Below are 27,434 nucleotides of genomic sequence, written 5' to 3'. Positions count from 1 at the left end.
ATTTACTGAATGTGAATCGTATGTTAGCTGAAGTTGAAACACGAGTCTAGTTCATGTTATACACTGAAATCAGATTGTAAAGCACATCTTTGGAGCAATATAAACATATGTGTAAATGAATTGTTTTAACATTCAATTTTTATAATATAATTGCCTTGAATCATGAAACCTCTGACCTCAGATGTTCCATCAGGGAGGCAGAAATCCTGGTAACAGTGAAATCCAAAAAGCATACAAGAAACAGCTTTGGGGTTTATGAGTCCAAAGACAACTCACGTGGTGTTCCTGCAAAAACTTAAGGGGGAAAAAAAAAAGAAAAAACAAACCAGCAGAAAAACCCACTCCTTAAATCCTGCATTATAATGTGAAAGCTCCATGCTTTTGTTGGACAGCTGATACAGATGAATCCTAAAGTATTTTAAGATTGGCTGCTGCTCTGAATACAGTCAAACTTATACTGTTCAGCAGTGTCACAGAAAAGAAGTTATCTGCGAGCCCAAGTTTTGGTAATTAAATCCTGGAAGGCCCCTTGGGTGGCTAGCATTGACTGGTGTTATTCAAGAGGAACAAGCATCGCATTTCATTTATGAAATACTCAAGTGGAAATATAATGTCTGCCTCTTTGCCTAGTTTAAACATAGTTTAAATATTTTTCTTTAAGATGAACTGTAAAAGATGTGCAGACTCTTAACGTTGGAATGTGTCTGTAAGTGGTGGCTAGGTCCAAGGCAATAATGGTAGGGGAAGAAGACAGATGAAGATTGCCGAGGACCTGGAAGAAGAATGACCATCCAATTGCTGTTAGTATTTGGTCTCTGCAAACCTATTTTTTCAATCAGGCAGGAAGCTAATTACATGGAACACTTTCATCCTTTAACAAAAAGTGATGGAGTGCCTCTATTTTAGGACTGGCTGTGGATTTTTTTTTTTGACGAAACATTGGTATGTCAGAAAATAACAGTGTGAAATCTTTTTGCAGTTTTATCAGGTGGTTTGTCAGGGAGTAGTTCTGTCTTTCCAGGTGGAATTTCTGACAAACTTGTCAGTGTTTAGGTTGAGTAGGATCAAGTGTGTGACAATGAGAGCACTGATAAAATGGGAATGGCTCTTTGAGCACAGATGAGCAGAGCTTTCAGTCCCTGCACAACCTGTAATGAAGACAACATGCAGGCATGTCAGATGTGCTGGGTGCTCTGGAGATGGAGAATCTGTGTAGTATTTCCCAGGTTCCCCGAGACCTTTTTGAACCTGGATTTCTAGAATTCAGGATCTTTGTTTTTATTCTTGGTCTGGTTTATTCTTCTGTTGGTACCTGAGGCTTGTGGTTCTGGATCAGAAGTCAGTAGGCTTGTCACCTTAGGGATTGAAGACAGCATTTTTGGAGTATTCTGGTAGTAAAACCATGTGTAGTTTAAATGTGTATTTAATTTTACATTGATCTACCAGTATAATGCTGGTTTAGAACTCATTGTTGAAGTATGAGAATGAGGTTAACTTCCAGGAGATCACTCACTCACACTGCAGGGAGGAAAGGGAAAATCCATAAGGGGGTGGCCAGAGTAAACAACCACTCATGGCAGATCTGGGTACTGGGGCTTGTGTAAGAGTGAAGGAGATTTGAGCTTTTCCCCTACTCAAGTATTTCACACATCACTTGCTCATCCCCTCACAGTGCTGCATTCACTTGCTGTCAGTTCTTCTCCCCAGAAAGGAGGTCTCTGCTGGCCCAGGACCTTCAGGCCAAAAGTCAGACACACTTACGCTGTCCCACCACTCGCAGTTTCTGGACTCCAGTGCCAGCAGCTGTGGTCCCTGTGCATGCCTGCCATTAATCTCTGTCATACCTTGGAGTTCTGAGCACTTCCAACTTTGTGTATAAAAATTGGTGGTACTATATTTAAGTCTTTATGTAGGCTAAGAAAATAATGAATTATGTTTCTTTTTTTTGTAATGAGAGAAGTATTCCTTACACAGCAAAACATAGTGTCTACAAAACTGCATTAATCATGGATTTTCTCCTTGCAGCAAACTGACAAGTAAAACATTCAGTAATATAAGTCACAAGGTCTATATATTCCTACCAATGGGAAGTTAAAAATAAAAATATTTGCAAAGGATAAGTCGCAGAAGGATGCTCTTGCATCAGCATAATGATGCCAGAGTTCAGTGTCATCATAGCAGGAACCCTGACAAATGTGCCTCAGTATGTCCTGTGCAGCTTCTACATGTTTTTATGACCTAATTTTTTTTTCCTCTGTTCCGTGTGAGCATATGGGAGGAACTTACATTTAGGAATAGTATTTGGCTGAGAATAAGAAACATTGAGTATGAAAAGCTAACATTGAATATTTGTGTGTATACTGTAGGTGTGAAGATCAAGTCTGCAGCACAAACATATGTCTGAGTCAAATGCAATATATATGTATGTTAACGGAATTAGTGTGATTATATGCTAATAAATATATTGATGGAGTTATGCTGTATTCAGTCTCAAAGGGCAGAAGTGAAAGGAGAGAAAACATCTCTGAAATAGGAGTTGTAACACCATATACTGTTATGTGTTGAGTCAGCAAATTGTTCTCATATTTTCGGTAGGCTTCAGATAAGCAGTTTATCTTCAGGATATATTAAGAATCCTTCAGATGAGCAAGGAACTTGCTAAGTAATACAGAAGAAGCAATCCAGTGTTATTCAAAACTGAAATTACATCATCAATGTTGCATTTCCAGGACCATTTTAATAGCTTCCCTTCAGAGGAATCCTGCTTGGTTAAACCAAAATTGCGAAATGTAATTTAAGGCAAAATCCTCTAATCTTTATGTATTTAATCACTGTCTATATTCAGAATACTAAGGAAAGGATTTCTCATGTAAGTAAGCATGACAGGATTAAGTGACTAAATGTTACTTTGCAAAAGTTATAAAGAATCTTTTGCTGTTCTTTAATGGTAGAAGTTCTCTGATTTACTTTTGAGTAGGATCATCTGTACTTCTCCGATTTTCATGTCAAGTTTTCAGCTACTGGAGGGAAAGATCTGTTTCTGAATACTACATGTAACATTAATTATATTTGTACTTAGAAGTGCAGTGTTATAAGTGTGGATCAGTATGTTCTGTTAGACAACTTTCCTTATCAGTTTATATATTTGCATACATTCATTACTCGTAGAACATTAAGAATATTGTTCAACTAGATTCTGTTCTTAGGTAGTGGTAATTTCCATAAGTCACCTCCTTTGAGAAGCCAATGGATTAACCTAAAACATGCTCAAATGAATCTATAGGAGCAACTTCAGAAGTTGTCAAATGAATGAAATTTTGTTTTCTTTTATAACGTTTGATTACCTGCAATCTTCACTGACTTTTAAAGCTAGATTTTACACCAGCTTTGAATTCCAGCAGGCAGTCAAGAAACTTGGAAGACCTGAAGACCTTTCACAGTCTGTGCACTGAGAACATATGTCCTGTATTTTATGTCCATAAAGACTTTGCCACCTTTGGCAGTTGATAAGAACCGAAAAGAGGGGGAAATATTGATGGATTTTTAAAGTAAAATTGTCTCTTTCATTTTTATTGACAGACACTCTCTTTAGGTACTACAGATTTTTTTCTATTGGTCCAGTATGGTATTAAATAGCTTCCATAAGAATTACTTAGCTGTGAACATTTTTCTCATCTCTACTACTACCTGGATACAGACAGTCACTGCAATGAGGTGGCATAGATTCAAATTTTTCTTCATAATTACTCAGATAGGATTAATCTAAAAATTACATCTCTAATCCATTCACTCCAGACCTCTTTCCTAATCAGAAAGAGTAAAGATCTTCAAAGGGTGGCACGTTTTACTTTATAATAAATCTCCCTATGGAAAGATTTGAGACTTTTTAGCAGTGACTGAGAATTAAAGAACCTGTTGAATGTCTCCTAAAATAACTCTCTCTCATGCAAGAACATAAATAGCATTGGACGTCTCGCCTCTAGTCTGCCAATGCAGATGTATAGTGATTGAGATTACCCATTTTAAAGCTGCTCAGCTGTTTGCAGTGTTAGGAGTCTGTCTGCAAAGTAGATTGCAATTGTCTTGCAAACTGTGTTCTAAACACTGTAGCTTTTATGTATTTTTTGTAAGAATGATATTAAAGTTTTGATTTTCCTTTGTTTCTATATTGAAATATTATGATTTTTTTTTCAATTAAGTCACTCTCAAAAGTGTTTACTTTCAGAATTTTAAACAGATTATAGCTTGTTGTTCATATTTATTAGTTGTCTATTACCACAGTTATATTCTGCAGTTTACTTAATTAAAACCACTTACAGCCTCTGAAGTGACCCATCCCGAGGGAAAATCCCAGAGCAAAGGAAAAAAAAGCCTGGGTTTAATACTTTTGTTTGTGCTCTCAGAGAAGCTGACAAACTTAACATGACATGTAGCAGCACAGAGGAGAGTATTTGAACACTGGTTAAAGCTGAGAAATTCAGATACATATTTCATGTTCCCATTTTGGGGGGGAATCAGGAAAAAATGTCATCTTGAAAACAGCTGTTTTAAGATGCAAATGGTAATCAGTGAGAGTTATATCACATAAGTAAGAAAACTGTCAAAAGATGTTTGGCTATTGGAAACTATTGTATGCAATAAGAAAACTGCAAAGCAGCAACTTAAATTTCAGCGTGCTTTGGTCACCGTGCTACAGTAAACCTCAGCCATTGCTTTGCTTAGTCAGAGGGTCTTTTGGGCTGAAGCTGTTTATTAACCACTAAAAGCCAAGATTTTCTTTCCCTGTGTAATTTGTGGTGATCAGTAAAGTAAGCAGAAATATCTTGAAAAATTATATCCTGTTCAGATAAAGCTGCTTAAACCTCTAGTTTTGTAGAACATTCAAAATAATATTGATTTTTAAGATGGATAGGAAACTATGCAGCCAACAAACCCCATAATTTCTGGAGAATCCCTAAATTCATAGCAGATACAGTGAAAATAATGTGTTACATGTGAGCTTAATTTCTGTGGCTTCTTTTTTTTTTTTTTTTTAACCAACCACAAAAGGAGACATTTAAGAGCATGTTTCATCTTGATCAAGATATTTACAATGTCAAACACTTAAAGGTGGGTCTTCAGTGATATAAACCCATGTCTGCTGGACACAGGATTCTCTCCTGTAGTTGTTAGCAGAACTGATTGACTTTATTTCTACTATCCGATGTAAAAAATCCAGAATTAGTGTAGTAACCAAATATGGTAAGAGAAGCCCCATAACAACTTCTGTACCAGCTGGATTTTTCTCAACACTGGTTTTCTATCTTCATAGCTCTGAATTCCCTCCTAAAAGCATAAAGTACTCATTTTCTTCAGTTATTGTATTCTGATTAAAATTTGTGTGAGGCTGATGTTTTCTGAAACTTAATTTGTTACTGAATTTCCTGGGTATATGTAGCAAGGATTGGTCCAAGGAGTAAGTACAAGGTCCAAGGACTTATTCCTATTATACAGCAAGGATTGGATTCCTGGACTAGAATACCATTAAAGATCACTTCCAACCCAAAACATTCTATAACTCTATGATTACAAAATCTTGACAGTCAAAGAACTGTAAGGTATATGATGAAATGATTGTAGTATGTTGGACTGTCAAAAACATTACCAAGTTCTAAGAGGGTTCTGGTAGCCTTTGTTAAAACTTGGTTAGATATTAACACTCTTCAGCTTCTTAATTATGAAAAATAGAATTTATGAGTCATAAAGTGGGTCTCTTGTTAATATAGTCCTGTCATGAACCTAGATGATGTTGAGGGTCTCAGAAGCAGAAACAGACTGCAGTCTAACTGGGTAAAGTACAAGGTGACATGGCTGGGGAATAATTTTTTTTTTTTTTTCACATAATCTTATAGTTTATTAGTTGAGCAAAAGAGGAAGAGCTAGCATGTGAGTTACCTTCTGCTCAGTAATGTACCTCCAACATCATGCAGCTGGATAAAACAATAGGCATTTTGAGAGGCCCTTACAGTAGGAATAGTAAGTACTTATTCTGTTGTGAAAGATAGTGATAGAATCTTACATGGAATATTATATATAAGTGTGGTCAACTAGTTTCAAGAAAAAACCATTGAAACCAGATGATGTGAGTGGGGAGCTGCTAGGGTAATCAGAAGCTGTGGAGAGCCTGCTGTATGAAAATAGCTTAACAGTGCCTGCCTTTTTCCCAGTGTCAAAATGAAGGCTACAGGAATGTAAGTCCTGTTTTTAAATTTGCTGGGGAAATGAATAGAGGTAGCCAGAAGAAAGGGACCTATTTTACTGAATTAATGCTGGGGAAAAATAACGTGAATGAATTTGAAATGAATGGCTTGAAATTAGAAAAAGGGTTTTTAAGATCACCTGTCATACAGAAGGAGTGGGGATACAAACAAACACAGTAACTGCAGTATCACCACAGTACATTACAGTACAGTCAAATGTGGTCAATTTATGGTAGAAACTGTGGCCTTCCATGATGGCAGAGACTGAACTTCAGCTCTAAGACTTCATCAAGTCTTGTGTCCTTAACACTTTCTCAGAAGTTCGGGAAAGAAAAACTTTAGCTGGGCACGGTGTGGTGGTTTTATTTATTAAGAAGAAATGAGACACATGGGCAGCTGGGCACAGGAATTTGCCTGACTGGATCATGGATGTTTAAACATATGTTTTGGTTTGGTTGTTGTACAGCTGGAAGAGCACATCAGTGTTGTGCACCTAATCCCTGGCTTCTCCCATCAGTAGTGACTTTATGTGGTGGGGAATATGGTTTGCACAACAGGGGGTTTGGCACCAGCAGAGGAAATGGACCTAAGTAAAAGCTCAAACTTGCACAGAGTTGTGCTTTTTTGGTTTCTCTATTTCTCTTTCCTCTTGTATATCATATATGACATTCTCGATGATTGCAAGTGGCTAGTGTTTATGCTACTCTATAATTACACTACTGGGTACAGGGCAAAGCAGGAAGCCTTATGTGCTTCTAAAAATATATTAAATATTGAAAAAATCAGCCAACATAGAGACTCTTTGTTCTTAAATGATCCTGCTTTCATATAATAGCTGTGGATTGTTTGTGGTTTTTTTGTTTGTTTGTTTGTTTGTTTGTTGTTTTTTTTTTGCGCAGGTTTGAGGATGGAATATGGGATTAGGATTGGCTTTTACTAATTAGCTTCCCAGAATCAGGCCTTGTAAACAGTAAAATAATCTCTATTTGTACTATAGTGGTATTTTATACTTGTGATATCGAATGCTTCTTCTTAGTGACCTGCATGCCTGTAGAATGTAGCTTGTGCTGATAGATTAATCTCAGCAAAATTTAACTTCTTGGGTAAACTGAGAAAGCACTTCCTAATGTACTTATTTGAGGGAAACCTTTTGATTTTTTACTATTTAGCAGTCATGTAGAAGGAAAAGAAAACCTCCCAGCTTGAACTCGGTTGCAATTTCCTTTTTGCAATATTACCAGTACCTTATTTTTACATTTTGTTTATGGCAACTGTACTTTGAGTGCTAACCGTGTGTAGCTAAAAAGAGAATTATGCCAGGTATTTCATTGTAACTAAGGCAGCTGTGTAGGTATTTTACTTTTTACTCTGTTTCTTCATTAAGAAATGTGCTGTACAGTTGGTACTGTTGGTGGAAGAAATAGCATATGTTGCATAAAAGTTTGATAATTTTGGCTATAAAGCAGAAAGTGGAGTGAAAATTTAAATTTCATAATTGATTTGGTGTAGCAGTAGAGTTTATGTAATTATTTTAAGCATGAAATTTATTTAAATGGTCAGTTCTAAAACATAGACCAGGTTGGGCTTAATCCAATAATAACTTCAGTGAGACTCCTACGATATACAGTTAAACTCTACCACTATGTTTCTCTATTGTACAAAAATAAGTAGTTCTATTATTTGCATTTCTGTTCATAAACGTTGCTGGATATTTCACAGGTTCTATGTATTTGTTTTTATATGCGCAGTTCATTGACACTTCAATGTCAGGTCAATAATTTTGAATTCTTAATTCTGGGATAAAGGTAAATTACAGTTTCGTAGCCTTTGAAATATATTATTTCTGGTCTTCATTTTTAGGCCATTTTTTAAATTAAGAGATGTAATGCTAACTCTCTAGATAGCTTTAATAATCATTTTAAACTGAAAGTGTTTCATTTGCAGCACATTTGTTGTTCTTTTCTAATAGAGTTGCATTAATATTTTTTAGGTGGAAAAATTAATAAAGTATTTTATTTTATTAGAGGTTTTGATTTTTTTTTCTGGCAGGCAGACAATACTATATTAAAAAACTTTAGGAAAGAAGAAAAGCTAATTATTGTAACAAAGTTTGGCATAACTTGGTATAAAAAACTGAACTTTTTATGATGAAATAATTCTTCCGTGTTTTTTAAGTCAGCCTGTGCCCAAAAGCTGTCTCCAGTGTTGTTCATTCCGTGTTTCTGATTATTTTTTGCATAAACCTTTTTACTTTCTGTAAGACCTCACTGCATTTCTCTCCCTTCAGTTTTTGACACTTTTTTTTTCTGTAGAATAAATACTATTTCTCTATTGTTGCCAGTCAGCTTTCTTAACAGTTAGTTTTCCCATTATATGAGAGGATATTTAATGTAGGAGCTGAAGCTTTGTGCTAGAATTCTTCTACTTGTGGATTTGAATCATCAAGCAGCTTCCTATAAATTAAATCTGCAAGTAAAACAGCAGCTTGGTTTAAATACTACTCTATAAAATTCCTTATACATCTGTTTCACGTAATCTAATATTTCCCCCGTCGCTCTGAGTCCGTTTTACAAAGATTTTGACATTAAAAAACACTGTGGAAAATTGCTAGGTAAGCCTCAACCTTTTCATGGGTCGGCGAGATATTTCTTTTATTCTTGCCTCTCCTTGGCTGCCTGCTTAGGCTGTGGGTTTGCACTGGAGAAGGGTTTGGTGATGGTCTGTCAGAGTGACAACATTGTTTTGACTGTACTGTCCCAAAGTGCAAATGTTTTTTAATGCTGGTTTTAATTATTTAATAGCAATTGAAATTGTATTTCCTTTGCGTGTCATTAGTGTGTGTTGAGTAAAGTCCTTCTGTAAGGGTTTTAACTGTGCCAGATAGACAGATTGACAAGATTGTCTTTGCAAGGATCTCTCAGCTGCTGAAACAGCTGTAAAAATAAAAATATCTCTCATTGGCTCTCAAAACTCTTAGCAGTAAATCCTTCTAGTCACTTCTGGTGTGCCGAGCTTACATGAGGAAATGTTTTTGCGAAATACTTAAATAAGTAGTTAGAATGGTATGTGATAAATGATAATCTAAAAGTATAAAATCCAATTATAATGGTAGGATATTTCTAGCTTTGTGATTAAAAGGTATAGGATGTAATTAGAAGGAGGATGATCCTCCCTTTAAAAGCCTAAATGTTTATTATATCGCTCATTCATGTGGAAAAATGACTTGTGAACTGCAAACATTTTCATAGAAGAATAATTTTATGCAGGCACTTTAGCTCCATTGATTTCATTTGGATAATTCACCTGTGTTAATGTATGTGTAACAGTTTGCAGGATCATTGACTGAGCAGATGAGTTAGTAATGCCAAACAACTAAATAAAGCAAGTATTTTCAGATACTTGTGGGGCTGGGAAGTCATTTTAGTTGTCTGTGAGGCTTAGGGTATGCTTTTAGAAAATATGTGTCCTGGTGCAAATATTCATAATTGCTACTTCAGGAAAGTGCACAGTGAACATGGAATATCCTACAGAATATCATAATTTGTAACGAACATGTAAGGTTGTTTGCTACTCTACAGAAAAAAATAACTTCTATTTGAAGAATTTTGGCATATTTTTGACATATAATGTAATTTGTAGGTAAGACCATAGGTTCTTTCAGATATAGCGTAGCTATAATTGCCTAGATAAAATAGTGTTTTTTGTACTTGACCACTGCCCATCTTTTTGCAATGTCTTGTAGATTGCAATTAAATGTCAAAACCCCTACTTGCCAAAAAGCATTGTTAAGGTTCGTTTAAGGCAGCAGCATATTCTAGCAGCCTGGAAGTCCTGTTCCATCCTCTCAAGCATGTCAGTCTTGTGACAGTTATTTTGTGGAGAAGAATCATGCTGGCTGCTGCACCTCATGCCTTAAACAATGCAAATTATGAATGTACTGGGAAGAACTTAATTTCTGTCAGTATCTAATTCTGAATTGAAAATATGTAAATTAGAGAATATTTCAATTCTATACCTAGACTCCATTCAGGTTGGATTTACATTATGTAAATTTTTCATGGAAAGTCTTAGCCTTTTTGCATAAAACATAGGATGGGATGAGAAGAAATGAATAAAAATAATTTCTATTTATCTCCTCTTGTGGGAAGTATAAGTGATTTGAAATTAAAAAAGGGGTTTCTTTTTTGTTTTGTGGAGTTTGTAAATACCTTGGAATGTGGTGCTGATTGTTTTTGTGGAGTTCTACCACCCAGGCAACAAAAACACTGACTAGGGCTGTAATGCCAAAAGGTTCATGGCTGCTCAGGGCTTGGATGGAAATACGCTTCACTGAATAAAATATTGGCTTGATGGCAGAGCCCAGAAAGTGGTGGTGAATGGATTTAAATCCAGTTGGTGGCCAGTCACAAGTGGTGTTCCTGAGGGCTCAGTAGAGGAGCCTATTTGTTTTCATATCTTTGTCAATTACCTGGATGAGTGGATTGAGGGCATCCTTAGAAAGTTAGCAGACGACACCAAGTTGTGCAGGTATGTTGATCTGTTTGAAGGTAGGGAGGCTCTACAGAGGGATCTGGACAGACTGGATTGATGGGCTGAAGCCAATGGTTCAAAAAGGCCCAAGCACCAAGTCTTCCACTTGGGTCACAACAACCCCATACAGTGCTGCAGGCTTGGGCAGAAAAGGGTCTTGGGGTTATGGTTGAGAGCTGGCTGAATATGAGCCATCAGTGCACCCAGGGTGGCCAAGAAGGCCAATGGCATCTTGCTTGTATGTGCACTAGTGTGGTCAGCAGGACCAGGGAGGTAACCGTGCACCTGTACTTGGCACTTGTGAGGCCACATCTCAAATACTGTGTTCAGTTCTGGGCTCCTCATTCCAAGAAGGACAGACATCAAGGTGCTCTCCAGAGAAGGGCAAGGAAGCTTGCATCTTGCAAGGAGTGGCTGAGGGAACTGGGATTGTTTAGCCTGGAGAAGAGGAGGCTTAGAGGACACCTTATTGCTTTCTACAGTTGCCTGAATGGAGGTTGTAGTGAGGTGGGGGTCAATCTCTTCTGCTATGTAGGAAATGGCCTTGAGTTGTACCGTGGGAGCTTTAGATTAGATATTAGGAAAAATTTCTTCACCGAAAGGGTTGTCAAGCACTGGAGCAGGCTGCCCAGGGGGGTGGTGAAGTCACCATTGCTAGAGGTATTTAAAAGATGTATAGATGTGGTGCTTAGGGACATGGTTTAGTGGTGACCTAGCGGTGCTGGGTTAACAGTTGGACTTGATGATCTCAAAAGTCTCCTCCAACCAGAATAATTCTTTGATGGCAGTTAATGCTGTTGCCATGAATGTTGGAGTTGTGTTGTAACTTAATAAAGATAGTTTAGCAAACAATATCAGTGTTGCATTGGGTTATTAAAAACTGCTCTGTTATTTGTGAAGCTAGCCAAAATGAAATTTGAAGGCAGTTTTCAAACCTGTATATGAATCAGAACTTAACTGCATCAGGCAGCCATTGCTAAGATAGCAGGTGTTGCCTTAAGCAATGCAGCTAATGAAGCTCAAAAAAGATGTAAAAAAGTAAGAAATAAAATATTCTTGAGTCCATATTAAAGTCTTCAGTGTATAATGTGGTTATGTTATGTAAATGAATAGTGATGAGACCCTCTGTAAAATCTAAGCTGAATAAACATGTTACTTGGTGTCTCCTGTCATCCACAAAATATTGGAGCTGGAGAAGTTAGTTGCAGTTCTCCCTCTTGGAAATTGCAGAACCTTTTAAATTCACTGTGAGCTTTTCATAAACAGTGATGTTATTCTGCCTTTCATTGCTGTGTAAGTGAAGCACAAAAGATATGGCTCCTCAAAGATAACGCATGTAGATTTCAAAACCAGTCCAACTCATGGCGAGGGCTCTGTCCTGAATTTCTGGTCAAATCCTCTTTCAGAGTGTTTACAACTCCCAGAGGTACAAATGACAACAAAGACAACATTATCCTCATTTGTTTTACTTGTCTAATTAGCACATTCCTTTCTGTGAAATGGAAGTAATGAGCTTAACAGAGTAAATTCGTTATTTTTTAATATAAAGAAATTGCAAGTGGTCTGGAAAACTATGCAACATAAACATTTTTCAGTGACTTGAATTAAACATCCTTTCTGTGTCATTACTTTCATCAGCTAATGATGTGCCAGGAGCAAAACATGCAAATACATAGCTGCAATCAAAGTCATTCAGGATTACAGAAAAATAACATACGGGATGCTTTAGATACTGATTTTTTAGAAAACATTCATTTAATACTGCAGTGAACTTGTGGATTCTTTACTTTCAGATAACAGAAGAAGAGCCTGTATTAACAGCATTGGCTTGCAAGGCTGCTGGTGGTGCATGTCCACCCTATAGATTATATACTGACCTAACATCATCTTACAGGATTGCAGTTATGGCCACAGCACCAAAAACTCTCTCCTGCCTGAAATAGTTTCGAAAATACTTTATTTAATACATAAGAATATTTGTATTCTTACAAATCTGAGTTATTTCCACCTGTATTCTTTTCATTTTAAATTACTTGCAATTTAAACTTTTTTTTTTTTTTTCCCAAATTCCATGGACATTTATTGGGAAAACTATTAGATAGATGATATATAGTAGAAATATGTTTTCTAAAAGTGTGTGTATGTCATGTGGAAGGAATTTTACATTGACTGTCAGTATTCTCCCCACCCAATCCTATGTGTTTCTTTAGATGAAGAAAACATTTGAAGCATACCTGCAGTCCCTTTCTTTCCTAGTAAATATATTAAACCAGAGAATTCATTTTTTTTTTAAATTTTTTTAATTCGAAATGGGTATCATAATGCGACATCTCATAAATAGTTTTAAAAAGGTCTAAGTATTAAAGTATTTAAATATTAAAACAGGATTAAATATTACCCTTAAAATGTTACATTATGTTGTATATATCTGGATTCTAAAAATGCTGTGATCAGAAATATATTCACTGCTAATGGAGACAAAGTTCATGATTCTAAATAGCTGAAGTAAATTATTATTTTAGCAAGATGGATTTAGGAGAGATGTGAATTACTTGGAAATAATTATGTTCATTTTCTGTTACAATACTGGATGTTTCTATAGTAAATTTGGCTTCATCTCTAAATATTGCTTTACATAATTCTATAAAGGCAATATTTACTATTAATTGCTTTTTAGTGCTAACATTCCAATGAATTAAAGAGAATGGACTTTTTTCCCCCTAAGTACTCATTATTTTTTATTTGCTGATGTATTTTGTAAGTAAATATAGTATCTGCTGACAATCATAAGTATTTCTAGCAGTGAACTATTTCTCTGTATTTGACAAGATATTAGTTATGTTGATTCAAAGAGCTGGTAACAAAATCGATCATTACAAGCTGTGCTGTTATAAAAGGATTTTTTTAAAGTGATCTTCAAAAAGAAAGCTTTGATAGAAGGTAAATTTTTACAACATAACTGCAGAGTTCTCTGAAGAAAAATTGTATCACTTGTTACTATCAGGCAAAGATTTATAAAAGTACTTTAAGCTGAAAATGGCTAAGCTGTTGGAAAAAAAAAATATTCCCTTTAAAAAAAATACATATCTCAACTTGAAAATATCTCATGGGTGTATAGTACTTAGCTCATAGAAGTGCCTATTCATCAGAATGTAGCATATATATGTTGTCAAAACAAATTACACTTAAAATCTGTGGCATTTGGTGCTTGTAGCTGTCAGGAAAAGTACTGTACTACAATTGTGAGATGCAAAAACTGCAGATACTTGACTTTTCTGTTATTGAAAGTAGACTGTTCAAATTAGACTTGAACACTTCCATCACCAGGTTGGATATGACCCTGTGCAACCTGGTCTAGTGGGAGGTGTCTCTGCCCATGACTGGGGCATTGGATGTTTGTTTTGGATGAGTGTGTGTTTGTTTGTTTGTTTGTGTTGTTTTTTTTTTTTTTTTTAAGAAAAATTTTATAAAATGAGGTTTGATTGACTACCTATTTGAAAATCTTTGAAAGTCTTGATCTAAGCCTTGACTTATAAAACAGTTTTTGCTGTAAATGAGATTAATATTCTAATTATTAACCTCTGGTAGGATTCATCTCATTTTTACAGTTGTAGGTAATTTATTGTTGAAAATCCATATGGGGAAGTATTAGACAGTATAAATGTGTAACAGTCATCTACAAAGTGATATGGATTAAGTCTGCTTAACTGTTAGCAGCCCCCTTTAATTTATGACAACAACATAAATAGAATAAAAATATTGGAACAGAAAGTGAAAATCCAGTAACATGGAAGCTTTCTATCTGAAAAGTTCTTCTATTGTATATGTGGGTTTAAAAATTTTCTAATCTATAGATGAGATAGCAAAGTTCGGAGTTCTAACTGACAGAAACAACAATTGAATTAAACTTTTGCAACTAGTCACTGAGTGATTTGGTCTAAATTTTGTAGTTACTGTCAGCAGAAAATTACTAGTCTTGCATGAAGAATGTTCCTACAGTTTGCCTTGTGAAATGGACCTTAACCTTATGTTTTGTCTTCTTTTTATTGTAACAGCTGTAATACTAAAATATATATTAAAATTTCCATCAAACTCTACCTATTCGTATTAGTCTATAAAATCGACTATTTAGTCATCCTAAAGAAAGTAAATTTCTGTATGGGAGGAGAAAAAGTTATAAAATCAGTGCTGTCATATAGCAACTTGGTAGTTATATTCTTGTAGCTCTTAATTTTTTTTTTAGTATCTGTACTTTTGCAAAATAAAGCTAGTATGGGAGAGATCCTGGGACACAAAATGTTGCAGAAATAATTAATTTTTAAAGGAAAGTTTTCTCACTTCAGGGAGTATTCTACAGAGTAGTAGAATTTAAAGTATTTCCTTTTTACTGTTTTTAATCCATGTCAGTCAGAGGGGAGAAATGAAATGGAACCAAAAGATATGGAAATAAAGAAAGCAAGATCAAAATAGGAAAGTTAAGGGGGAAAGTATCAGTCTGGAATCATCTGTCGTGCTAACTATACATTAGTCTCATTTATTGGTACTTAACAGTGTTGCATATGAAGGTTTGTTTACTATGAATATATGATGGCAGAGGTTCACTTCAGAGGAAGGAAGAGCTGGAGCAATAAAGTCGTTAACTATTTTCTTATTGGCCAGATGCCTGAAGACACTTCCCCTAGACTGCAGACCAAATTGCTTCATTTTAATATGTGTTGCAGAAGGATAAGTAGTGTTTTCTTTTAGTGATACCTGATAGTAGATGTTTTCTTGTTTTAACCCTTTTGTATAGTTGTATATCTCTGTAAATGCCTGCTATTCTCAGTGGTGTTTTTTAAGAGTTTTACACTCAGAACTCTGATTTAGCAGGGAGCATCTGAAGCTGGGATAAGAGTAAAATGTACACTTAAATAAAGCTAAAATAGACTTGGATAAAGTTTTCCATATTAGCATACTAGAACATTGTAATTTGGGGAAATAAAGGGAGTATACCCAGTACTAGAGTATGATTTTAAAATATGATCATGCAACATCCAGCAAGTCTTTGGTTTTAGCATCTATAATAAAAATCAAGTCATAAGATGGTTTTGAAGTGTTATATGTGATACATTTCACTGATTGCAATGAATTTCAAGAGCAGGTTTTTAATCGGAGCTGTGCTCTTAAGTTGTTTTGAAAAGTCTTTCTAAATGTGTATTAAATGTCAAACATTGAGTTGAAATTATGTGACCAATTTAAATGCTTATATAGAATATAGTAATGTATTTTCTGGGACACTTTGTGTGAAGTTCAGACAAATGAAAGTAATTAGTGAAGGTTATATTGGACAACTGAGGCCATAATTTGACCTCTGCAGTTAAAAAGCAGGAAGAATGATTTAATGTTTTGTCTGAAAGTTTTTTAAATTTAAGCATTGTTTTTCCTAACAGACCCATAATTTTTTACTTCAGTTGAATTTTGGAAGTTAGTGCATATTCTGCTAAACAAGTATGACTTTTCCATACTGATTTTCAAAACAAAATTTAAAACATTTTACGCTGAATTGGAAATACCATGCTACTACTTTACTGCTCAAACCATTTAATTTGTCAGTTTTTGTCCTAAGGTCTTTTCTTGAAAGAACTTGTTTAAACAGTCTCTCTGAAATATGCAGGGGCTTACTGAACGCTGTAAGCTTGCATCCCCATGTTGTGCAAGAGTGTTTTGAGCCAGTACCAGCCCTTTTATGCCCAAGTAGTATGGAGTAAATACGTTTAATTTAAATTTAGATCTTCTATCACTCTTAAATACTACAGTAGACTTGTTCTGCTAGACTTGTACAGTGGATGTCTGCTAATTAGTGTTAAAAAGAACTGACTGGTGTGTATTTAATATTCTCAGTAGTATTTCTCTACAGTGTGGCTGCACAGGTGCAAAACATCTGGCACAGCAATATGTATAGCAGATGTGGCAGTAAGATATTTGGGATGAGGTGGTCTCTTGTTTTTCCTACAGTCTGACTTTTAGCAGCAGGTGTGAACAAGAATCCATGTAAGACAGGCTGTTTCATGGGCTGATCACCTAGAATAAAGTGCTCTCCAAGCTCAGAAGGAAAGATGAATTAGAGATAAGTCCACTGATGATAATTTTTAAAATATTAGGGTATAAAGCTTGCTAATGCTATGATTTTTCAAAATGTAATGCCATCTAATGAAGCATGTTATCTCATGTTGTCAGATTACAGTTAAGTTAATGCTGTCAAACAGGAAGTTTCATATCCTGTAACTTTGTGAAAAAGTTCGGTTTGATTTGGCTGTGGAGGGCAGAACTGAATATATTATTCCATAAATTAGACGTATCCAAAGCATGGCTGGTAAAATAGTATTAACTTCTATCATACACCTTACATGCTTGTAAAAAACAAAAAGGACAGACATGGTTTCCATCTAAACCATCCTATTAAAATACTTCCTTAAGCTTGTTTTCTGAGACTGCTTATGTGTAAAATGTGTGGATTTGTAAATTATTCTTTTTTTGAAAGCCCAATACTTGGCATGTAGCAGGAGTATCAATGTGATTGTGTGAGTAAATCTAGCTGTCCTACTATGATCATGGTGAAAGTCATAAAACAAGCTTTATAATGTTTTGAATGAGAACCATGATATCAAAGTTGTTTGCCAAGCTCTTAGCAAGATCAAGACTCTTCTCTCTTTACTCCTACATTGTACAGTACAAGTACATATTCTTCTTTTCAAATACCTTATTCGGATTATAAATTTGTACTTCACTGGATTATGATTTTATTTCCACTCTACTAAAAAAAAAAAAAATCTTAAAAGCTTTTCTTCTTTGCAGTTATCCTTTAGCAATATTCTTGCAATTGTTGTCAGTAAATCTGTAAATTATATAATGTTGGTGGAATCATCTTCTTTTGTCTGCACCATTTCTGTTGTTAATGTGGTCAGTGACACTGAAAGACTTCAGTAAGTTCCATAACCAACACATCATCTGAACCAAACCTGCATCTGTAAAAATCCTCTATAAAATAGCATATACATGTGTATAGGATTTGCCTATGACTTTAGGTATGGCCAGTAAGGTAAAAAAATACATTGTAAAGTAGCCTTACGATGGGGAGGTGGACTAGAATTTCTTTACTGAAAGTGTGGTGAGGCATTGAAACATGCTGCCCAGTGGGGTGTTGGAGTCGCCACCCCTGGAGGGTGTTCAAAAAACATGTAGACGTGGTACTTTGTGACATGGTTTAGTGTCATTTTTATATCATGACCAGTGGCAGTGTTAGGTTGATGGTTGGACTTGATGATCTTAGGTTTTTTACAACCTTAATTGAGTCTGTGATTCTAGATGATTTTTGGTGGTCCCTTCCAACCCAGACCATGTTACAAGTTTATGATGGTATTCTGAAAAGGGTAAGCAGTTTATCCAGTGTATCGTTATACACATTTTATCAGTTTGCTAGGAAAATTACTTTTTCCATTATAAACTATTACAATGTGAAATTCTGCATTTGACACTATTAGTCAGAGCCACTTGGGTTTAAATCTTTGTGAAACTGTGTTGACTTAAGTCAGGTAATGTGTAAGTAGAGATTTTTTTCTGCCTCTGAAGTATTTGACACATACAGTTCAATACCTTAGTTAAAAATCTGGAAAGACACACACTTACCTCCAGAAAAATAATAGTAAGAGTTTGTTTGTACACATACACACAGAGTAGTTCAGACTTGAGTTCTTCCACCTTTATTAGGCTGCCATTCTTGGATGGTATCTGACAGCACAACACTGCTCATCCCAGCTTCATTCTCTACCCTCCCCACTGAGGCAAGAAATCCACATGACTTGGAAGCTGTACAGGTTTCAAAGCCAAATATATGGGGAATTTTGCAGTAAATATTTCCAGTGGAGTTAATTAACTTTCTCTCCAAGCTTTGTTTGGGATGAGCCATTATCCTGAGCTGGTCATGATATAAACCAAAGGTCTCTCCTAGGTTGTGGCACTGTGTCAGGTACTCTGAAATAGCAATGCAGGACTGGAAGGTTGTGGGTCTAGAATATACTTGTTTGTTTTAGTCTAATGCAATTTCACAAGTGGTTTGGGCAGTCAGTCTTGGGATGATCCAGAAGCTATTGGTTTGCCTTATTGGGCAATCACAACATGCACTGATCAGTGTCAGAAAACATCCTTGCCAGCAAGTTGGGACATCGTGATCTTCCTCAGGGACAGGTAAAGAATTTAAAACTGTACTTCCCAGCATTTTGTATTAATGCGAGTCTTTCATTTTGCAAAGAAAAGTAATGGAGTGCCTGAAAATGGAGCTCAACAAATCTTTATATTATTTGCATATATTTTTACTTTGGACCTATTCAGACTCTGAAATTTTCCAGGTGAATTTGTTCACTATTAAGTGTAATAACACTGTATGCCATCACACAACCTCTTGGACCTTTTAATTCCATCCATCTTCCAGAAATATGCCATTTCACAATGCACTGAAGCAGTATCTGGAGCAGAAGATTATAATCTCAGTGTGTTATGAGTACTTCTGTACTGCCAAATACCATGATGTATAGAGAGCACAGCAAGTTAGAGTAAGGCTGCCATGGACTGCAAGGCAACGTGCATTTGAAACAGTTCATCAGTCTGAGAAAGTACTTAGCACTTTGCTGCAAAGAACTGTAGCTCTTTGACTCTTTTCCTTGTGGGCCTGGTGGAAAAGGACTGGTAGATAATCCTTCACCTTCCATTTGGATGAGCCAAGACAGGGGAAGCTGTCCAGAAAGTCTGTTACTGCAGTTCATAAAGGAGAGGCCAGGGAACATGTTTTGTCTCTTCATTTGTCTGCTCTGGAAAGCAGATGCATATGCTAAAGATATGGAGAGAAAGGGAGCTGATTGTTAGCATCAGCATCGATTTAATCTGGCAAGGTTATTTCTGCAGATTGACAGATTTTCATGGTCTATGCTATCACTCTTACACTTGAGAGTAGGAAGATTGAAACCCCACTATTTGGTTATTAAATCTTGTAGCATTACACATTTCCACATGCTGCTTTCAGATTAATGTGATGTATTTGTAATATTTTGTGCCCTACTAGGTCGAGTGATGAAAGTCACTCAGTCACTGCCAAATCTGATCTCCAAATAGAATACAAGTTACGGATTTTTGTGTAGAGAGTGGGTTTGACTCAAGGGTTGCAGATATGCAAAACCACTTGTGTTTAGATTCATAATTTCCATAACTCCTTAATGCTTCTCAGACAGAGTCTTAATAATGTAAAGGTTCAAAGAAGTTTGAATACAATGTTCATGTACCCAATAAATAGTGCACACTCTTAGATGATGTAATTTTTCTATATGTTTAGAAGTGGCACAGTAAAGAAACTCCTACTCCTTTGTTTCTAAAGTATCTGCTTCTTGGCAGCACTTGTCTGGATGTATAGCAGATGTACTAAATATAACATGCCTATGATTTAATGCAGCACACATGTCGAAAATGAAAATAACATTAATACAAGCTGTTATTTTAATACAGACCTTTAGGCAAAAGGAAGCTCTGTTGTAGTCTGGACTACTTATGCTGTGATATAAATAGAAAGTTTGAGTTTCCAGGACTGTCAATCTGGCAAAGTTCATTCCACCTCAATTTGTGATGCAAGAGTCCTGAAAAGAATAGCCTTACTAACATTTATTCTGTATTTCTGTTAATAGGAGGAATGCTTTTTGAATTTAGAAGCTCCGATTTCAAGAGTATGTGGCTATGACACTCCTTTCCCTCACATCTTTGAGCCTTTCTACATCCCAGACAAATGGAAATGCTATGATGCACTTCGAAAGATGATTAACTACTGAGAAGTAGTACAGGTGAGAAATATTGTCTTATACTGACAGCTTGCCTGTAAGGATTCTGACAGAGTGATTGCAAGGTTTGAGGCTGAAGTACTAATCTTGTATTTAGTTATTTATTTATAACAAGAATTACTTCTTATGGCTTTGGGCCTTCTGTATTAAAGGCATGTGTATATTTTTAAGTAGTGCCATTGAAGTCAGTGTTTAAAATTAATTACCTTGCTTAATCAATCTGAAAATTAAATGTCTTGTATCCTGAGAACTCAAAGAACATAAAGTGAAAGGTGAAGGGAATAGTAATGCATTGAATATACTTTCACCTGTATTAGAAGTCTTACAATTATTTCATAGGCAAGCCATAGTGTTAAATTTTTTAATTTTTCACTCTTCAGCGTGGTCTGTAATCCTGTAAGGTACTAATAAGGCCCATTTTACACCCAATATGGGCACTGAATTGCAAACATATACAAAACATTGAAAATACATTAAATGTCTGTGGTATCTTACAGTTCTGTTCAAATACAATTATAAGGCTTATATTTAATACTTATTTGAAAAATAGTTTTTCTTTATAATCTTTTATATAATTTGGTCATGCTTGAAGATTTCTCTTGGCAGAGCCCTTCAGGCACCAAGGCTGTGAAGTAATATCTATTTCTATTACACGACTATTAATAATAGCCTGTAACATCTTTTGTCTTTGTTTCATTGTAATTGAATACTAAGTAGCATTAGAGTGTGCAGTGACCAACTGGGACCTAGTATTGTGTGTCGCTGTGGGAGAACTTCTAGTGTTTAACAACCAAAATTTAATAGTTAGGAAATGTGTCAATGCATTGCATTCTTTACTTTGTTTAATTAGGTGAATCAAGTAGCCTAATTTTCAGGCAGACTCCTGATGAGTCTTGCATATCAGAACTAAAAAGAGAAGAGGAACACTGCGGGCCTCTTTACCTTTGGAATAATGAGATCCCGTCATAGGCAGGCAGGGGACTTTTAGCTGTTGACACCAAAGATGGGACGGCCAAGGTGAGCCCTCTATTTTGGGCGCCCTCTTGTGCCCATTTTACCCATACGTTAGCCTGTGAATTAAATTTAGGTAGGAGGTTGTCAGTACTTTAATGGTTTTCTCCTAGGTATGCATATTTACTTTCAGGATGACTCTTTGCATTTCACTCTCTGTTCCCCTGGCTAGCTGGTGGTGGAGTGTCTTTGGTAGTTCCACTTACAATATTTCTCCAAAATCACCTGTTATTGACATACCAGAGCATGTCCTTAGGATTAAAGCTGAAGAATGTTGTGATCTTTTTAGTAGAATATGTGGTAAACGCTCTCTTTTTTTTTGACAGTTGTCTTTGACTTTTATCTTAGTTGAAGTAAATTTATGAAAGACTTTCTTTTTTGGCACCTCTGTAATAAAGTCAGTGAAGCTTTCTTAGAGAGAATGGGTTTTACCTGCACTTTGAGGAGAATTCCTGGGCCATGCTAGCTAGTCTCTAATCTGTTCCTTTCCAAAGGGAAACAAAGGTTGAAACATTCAAACCAAGGACAATTGGTGCTTCAGCCTTAATTTAACCCTCATTCCTCCACAGGATGGTGAAGTGAGGGAGGTATGAGGAGAAAAAAATAGGTTCTGAGATTGCATTGAATTTGCACACAGTGCTGTTTCTGTAATAGAAATCCTCACTAAACCTTTCTGTGAAGGTAATACAGACAATACAGACTAAAATGTGGAAAAGTCATCTGCATTCATATTTATATTTCTCCTGCGGGCTGCACAACACACCAGTACCAGAGGAGGTTATTTGCCAGCTGAAAATGTGGATTTACCATATAAAGGAGCAGGTTTATTAGAGGCTGTCTGGAAAACAATGTAAAGACACAGAAAATTCTTTCTTGTTTGTCTAAGAAAACATCTAGAGGGTGGAGCCTGTAACACCATGTCTTTTGGTTAGTGTGACTACATATTGGTGCTACAGAATGAGCTGCTTAAAGGTTTATCTCAGATAGAACCTTAATTTGTTTTGTTGTAAGGCACATTTCCAGGGAATATTCCCATATTTTTTCTCCTTGCTATATCAGGTAATTAGTTTACGTGCTTGAAACAGCAGTTACAGTAGATCTCCATCCTGCCATCTGCTCTACAAAGTTTGCACATAAGATAGTGCAGTTACATTTCTGAGAAACAGAAGAATTGCTTTACATTTCCTTCTTTTTGTACACAGTGTAACATTTATTAGTGAAGCTACTAGCCATGAGTGCAGACTGATGAGGTTAATGTGTTCCAAACGCCCTCACATGTAGGGGGACAGGAATGTCTAAGAAATAGTGTTACAGTTTGTGTGGCTTTGAGCACAGCTATAGTCTTCTGGATGTTATAAAAGTTGGGGCATTTCTTATCCTACGGCTGGAGAGATGGAGGAGCTAGATTTTCCCCATGGTGAAGTGGAACATAGGGTTGGCTTTTGAGTTGCAGAAATGGCCAAGCTCACTAAGTTGTTGCTTCGGCTTATGTTTCAGGTCATTTCTGTTAGATACAACCTGATGACATGGCTGGCTACCTTTTTCCCCCTCTTAATCGGCAGCTTACTAGAAATTGCTTCATATGTCACTTTCAGGCAGGCTGTGGGGAAAAACCAAACCAAGTGGTAATTGTCAAATATATCAACTGCACCTATCATCTTGTCCTTTCTAACATGGCCTGAAATCCCTGTAGCTTGAGTGAGAAGCTGCCTGCAACTTTGTTTCGTGAAGTCTGCAGCAGTGTGATTCACTCCCCTTGTTACTGGGTAACACCAAGTTGTGTAGCATTTTCTGGTCTACCACTGTTTGAAAGTCTTCTTCAAAACTGGAGATAGGTTCTATATTAAAGCGTGAGGATGCTAACTCCAAACTTATTTTTACCAGTTACAGTATGATTTGCTTTCAGGTATTGGTGCATCAAAATCTTTGTGTCCTTATTCATACAAGTATTTCTCACTTAGCAAAAAAAAGAAAAAATGATCTTCCATCATCTTTAAAAACTAAACAACCAAAACCCTCCTTGAACTATGTTTGGCTATGTGTACAAACATACCTCATACTCAGAAAGGTTCCTCTCAGGCATTTGAATTAACTTACTACTTTGTCTCTGAGGCTAATGCAAGTTCTCAAGCTGGATGCTACAGTCAGTCATTTCTAAACTGAGCCTTTTTATCATAGTGAACATTTGGTTTTATTCAACCTCTGTTAACAGTGTCTCACACATGCCTCACTGCTTGTCTTGAGATTGTCAGTACAGATGGTTTTCCTGCTCAAAGACACCATTTGACAATGCATACTGTACACCTCACTGCTGAGGCAGGCAAGAGCAAAATTTGTACCTTTCAGCAGCTTTTTAGTTATTCAAATTTGTAGCTATGTTAGCTATTAAAAGAAATAGCTTCCAGGTAGGCAGCTGTGTTCCAGATAACATTTTGTAGTTGGAAAAAAGATAAAGTGAAAAGAAGCAGTAAGATTAGGATGGATATGCATTTCCTGGATAGATGGAATGATGTCTGGCTGTTTATTTGGGGAAGAGGGAAGAAAAAAAAAATAAAAAGACATATAAAAGAAGAAATAGAAAACAGCCACAAATTTAATAAAATATAGTCTTGTGATACACAAATATATTGAGAGATGGCTATAGCATGGAAATGACAAATAGCCAAGTGCTTTTCTGTTTTTCCTTTTCCTATCACATTTATATATTCTGTTTTCTTGTCAAATTCTGAAATTTAAAGCTGTCCCTGCCAGGTGACAGTTTATCTCCATGAGAGTGTGTGTGTATGTAGACATACCACTACTATTTTAAATTTAGTCTCTAAAAATAAAAAGTTATCACACTGAGCTTCATTATGGAACTATTTTATGGAAAGTTTAATCCTGGTGCTTAAAAGTTAGGTGATGTTAGGGGATGATGGGGGGCTGATTTAAATTAATTTTTCTTTCCAGGCCTGTATTTGAAGTTGTATTTCAACATCCAATACAGTTTGCTCTGAACCAGTGCCCCAGTTGGGAGAGACTTGCAAATGACAGTGATGCTTTTGCTTCCTCAACTGGTAAATTGTGATGGGAGACAGGAAGGGACTGGGCAGATACTTTGGTTACTAATTTGGATGCACAGGGAAAATATAATGCCTCTCCCTGTTTGAGAAATAAAATATGAGAGACTGTGAAAGATCTTTTTTTTTTTTTTTTTTTTAACCTGAGACTAACAATCAGGGTTTTTTTCATCAGAGTCCCAAATGTGTCAGCCTAGACTGCCTGCCTTTTATAATGTGCTGTCACTCACTACTATCAGCAAGTTCCAGAGACTTGAGTAGGATGCAACATTTCTGGTTTATAGTGTTTTCCTGCTGTATGGCAAAAATCATACAAATGGCCAGTGAATCATGTCTTGTTCACAAGCAGTGAGTAGTCCAAATGTAAGATAACAGCCTGCTAGTGCTATGAGTTAGTGTGTTAGTATGGCTGTAGGAAGTGTACACTTGCATGCAAACCTTGCTGAAAATTCCTGCAAAATAAGGAATAATAAAATTATCTTTAAAAAAAAAAAAACCCTATAGATAGGAAAGATACTGACTACAGTTTTTTTACAAGACTCCTCTTCACTGTAATAGAACATTGATAGTATATCTAGTAGAGCTTTAATAAAACCAACACATAATACTTTGCTTAACATGCTAGAGTGGAATAGCAGATACTTCATCATAAGTTTTTGCATAAATGGTGGTAATTATTGTTGCTTTGATACTAGATGTCAGTTGCAGTATTTCTAATTTTTGCACGTCTACCTTGGCAGCTTTAAAATTTTAATATAATTTTTAATACATAATAAGTAGCTTGTAACAATTCACATATCTTGAGGTTAAGATGACATTATAAACGTAAAAAGTAAGATTACCATGGAGGGCACCATGTGTTTAAGTTGTAGATATTACTTTCAGCCTTAAGATTTGTAGTTTATTTTGTCATTTTCTTTTACAGAGATGAGAATAACAACGGGGAAGTACAGAAGCTGCCTTCAAAACTCTTGACACTTTACTCAGATCTTTTTGGTTTGGAGTTCACATAACAGACTGTTTTCTCTGAACTCAACTATTCTTATTATTCATCTTGGCTATTCTTCAGAAAGTTCAAATCTTCGTTAATTATGAAATCAGTGATGGGCAGTTGATTGCTAAAATAAGTAGTTTCAGATGTATTTAAAGATATTCCAGATGCTGTATGAATGTTACACATTGCCATGCTTCACTAGGTTACATCTCTAAACCTCACTGTGTAAATATTAGAAGCAGGATTTTATTCAATAAAACATATTATGCACACATTGTCTCTTAGTTTTGTTATTGTTTTGTGAAAACCCAAAGAAGTTGTTTGACTGTCACTGTTTTCAGCAAAATAAACCTTAGACTCAAGACCAGATTTTGCGTCTGGTCTGATGGAGACCTCCTTTAACCAGTGTGATTAGCTGTCTTTCAGCTGAGTGACTTCATGTAAAATAATGCCAACTGCTGATTTTTCTTTCTGCAAGGGAAATGAAAACTCCCTTCTTCTTGGGAAGGGAGATTTTTGCTTTGTTGCTGTAGGTGAGAGGCTTCATTGGTACCTCTGTGCTGCAATAGCTCCGTTTAATTATTTTTCCTCTAGATGTGGAATGTGTCTGCTTCTCAGCAGTTGTGAAAAATGTGCCAATTTGTCGAGAGAAGGTAACAGTACCCTGACATATTCATGCCAGTGGTTGGGAGAAGAGGCAGCACACATACTGTTTTCTGTTGGCGAGGACAGAGAAATAAAAAATTACCAAAAATACTGTAAACATGAATATTTATTTTTCCTGTGCTAATGTCAAAGGCACTGAACATCCCTAAGTGCAAAAAGGAGTCAAGCCTTTCAGACTGAGAGCTTCTGAGCTCAGTGGAGTTTTGCTTAATTTTTAATAATGTCATTCTTTTCCATATGCCAAGCCAAGGACACAGCAAAGACGTGAAAATTATCCTCTTGTCCTGCACTCCAGGACTGCTCAAAGGGCAGCCGAACTTCTTCCAGCACAGTAGTTTCAAAGCTTATTATTGAATTCCTTTGGTACCAGCTCTGCTCTTTTTTCCACCTCCTAAATTAAGTGTGAATTCAACAGTTCATAATAGTTTTGGTTGCTTTGCTTTCTCTACAAATCAATCTCATGCTGTATTGCTGCTTATATGTGGGAAGGAGGGGAGGGATCGGGAAGGCATGTGCCAGTAGCCAGATAACCACATTTCCATTATTATGCAGGGGGATCTTTCAGGGAGAAAGGAGAATACTTTTGTATGTGAACCTGCTCAGGGCAGCCCTCAAGGTGATGGCTGAAACACGCCATGGATGAAGCTCAGGAGGATAACTTCACTCTGAATGCCAATGAGTATTCCCTCCCAGGCCACTCTGGCATCCGTTCTGATGATGGGAGGCTGTTAACTGAGCAGATCCACTGAAATCCAGGGGAAATGTGGCCTTTGGGGCAACATCCTTCATTATGGATACCAGAGAGTGTGCACCCACGTCTTTAAGTACTGTGCTTCTCAGGGCTCCTAGGCAACTTGCATCTTCCTCTTTCCCAAACCTTAGGAGCAACCCTTGCAGTGTGATTCATTGTTTATAGCATGGGGTGATGGTTGCCCTCCAGCAGAACTCAATTCAAAAAGCCATGTTCAAAGGGCTTATACAGATGGAGGATGCTAAATGATAAATCTTTTCAGGCCATACTAGCCTTTTGTGTAAGATTCTGCGTTCACAGTTCATATATTCCCTACAGAATCCCACA

General features: G+C 36.3%; 1 long non-coding RNA gene across 1 annotated transcript in view; it reads left to right on the top strand.

The window, feature by feature from the left end:
• The window catches only part of LOC103772198, a 53,961-nt gene extending 28,004 nt beyond the window's left edge, over positions 1 to 25,957 (top strand). The window contains exons 2-3 of the long non-coding RNA XR_608153.1: positions 20,477 to 20,629; positions 25,622 to 25,957. This is a non-coding gene — a long non-coding RNA (uncharacterized LOC103772198). The remainder of the gene's footprint in view (positions 1 to 20,476; positions 20,630 to 25,621) is intronic.
• Positions 25,958 to 27,434: the final 1,477 nt, after the last annotated feature.

Source organism: Merops nubicus, unplaced genomic scaffold, assembly GCF_000691845.1.
Source record: "Merops nubicus isolate BGI_N331 unplaced genomic scaffold, ASM69184v1 scaffold4954, whole genome shotgun sequence".
Lineage (NCBI taxonomy): Eukaryota > Metazoa > Chordata > Aves > Coraciiformes > Meropidae > Merops > Merops nubicus.
This window is presented reverse-complemented; position numbering and strand designations above follow the sequence as displayed.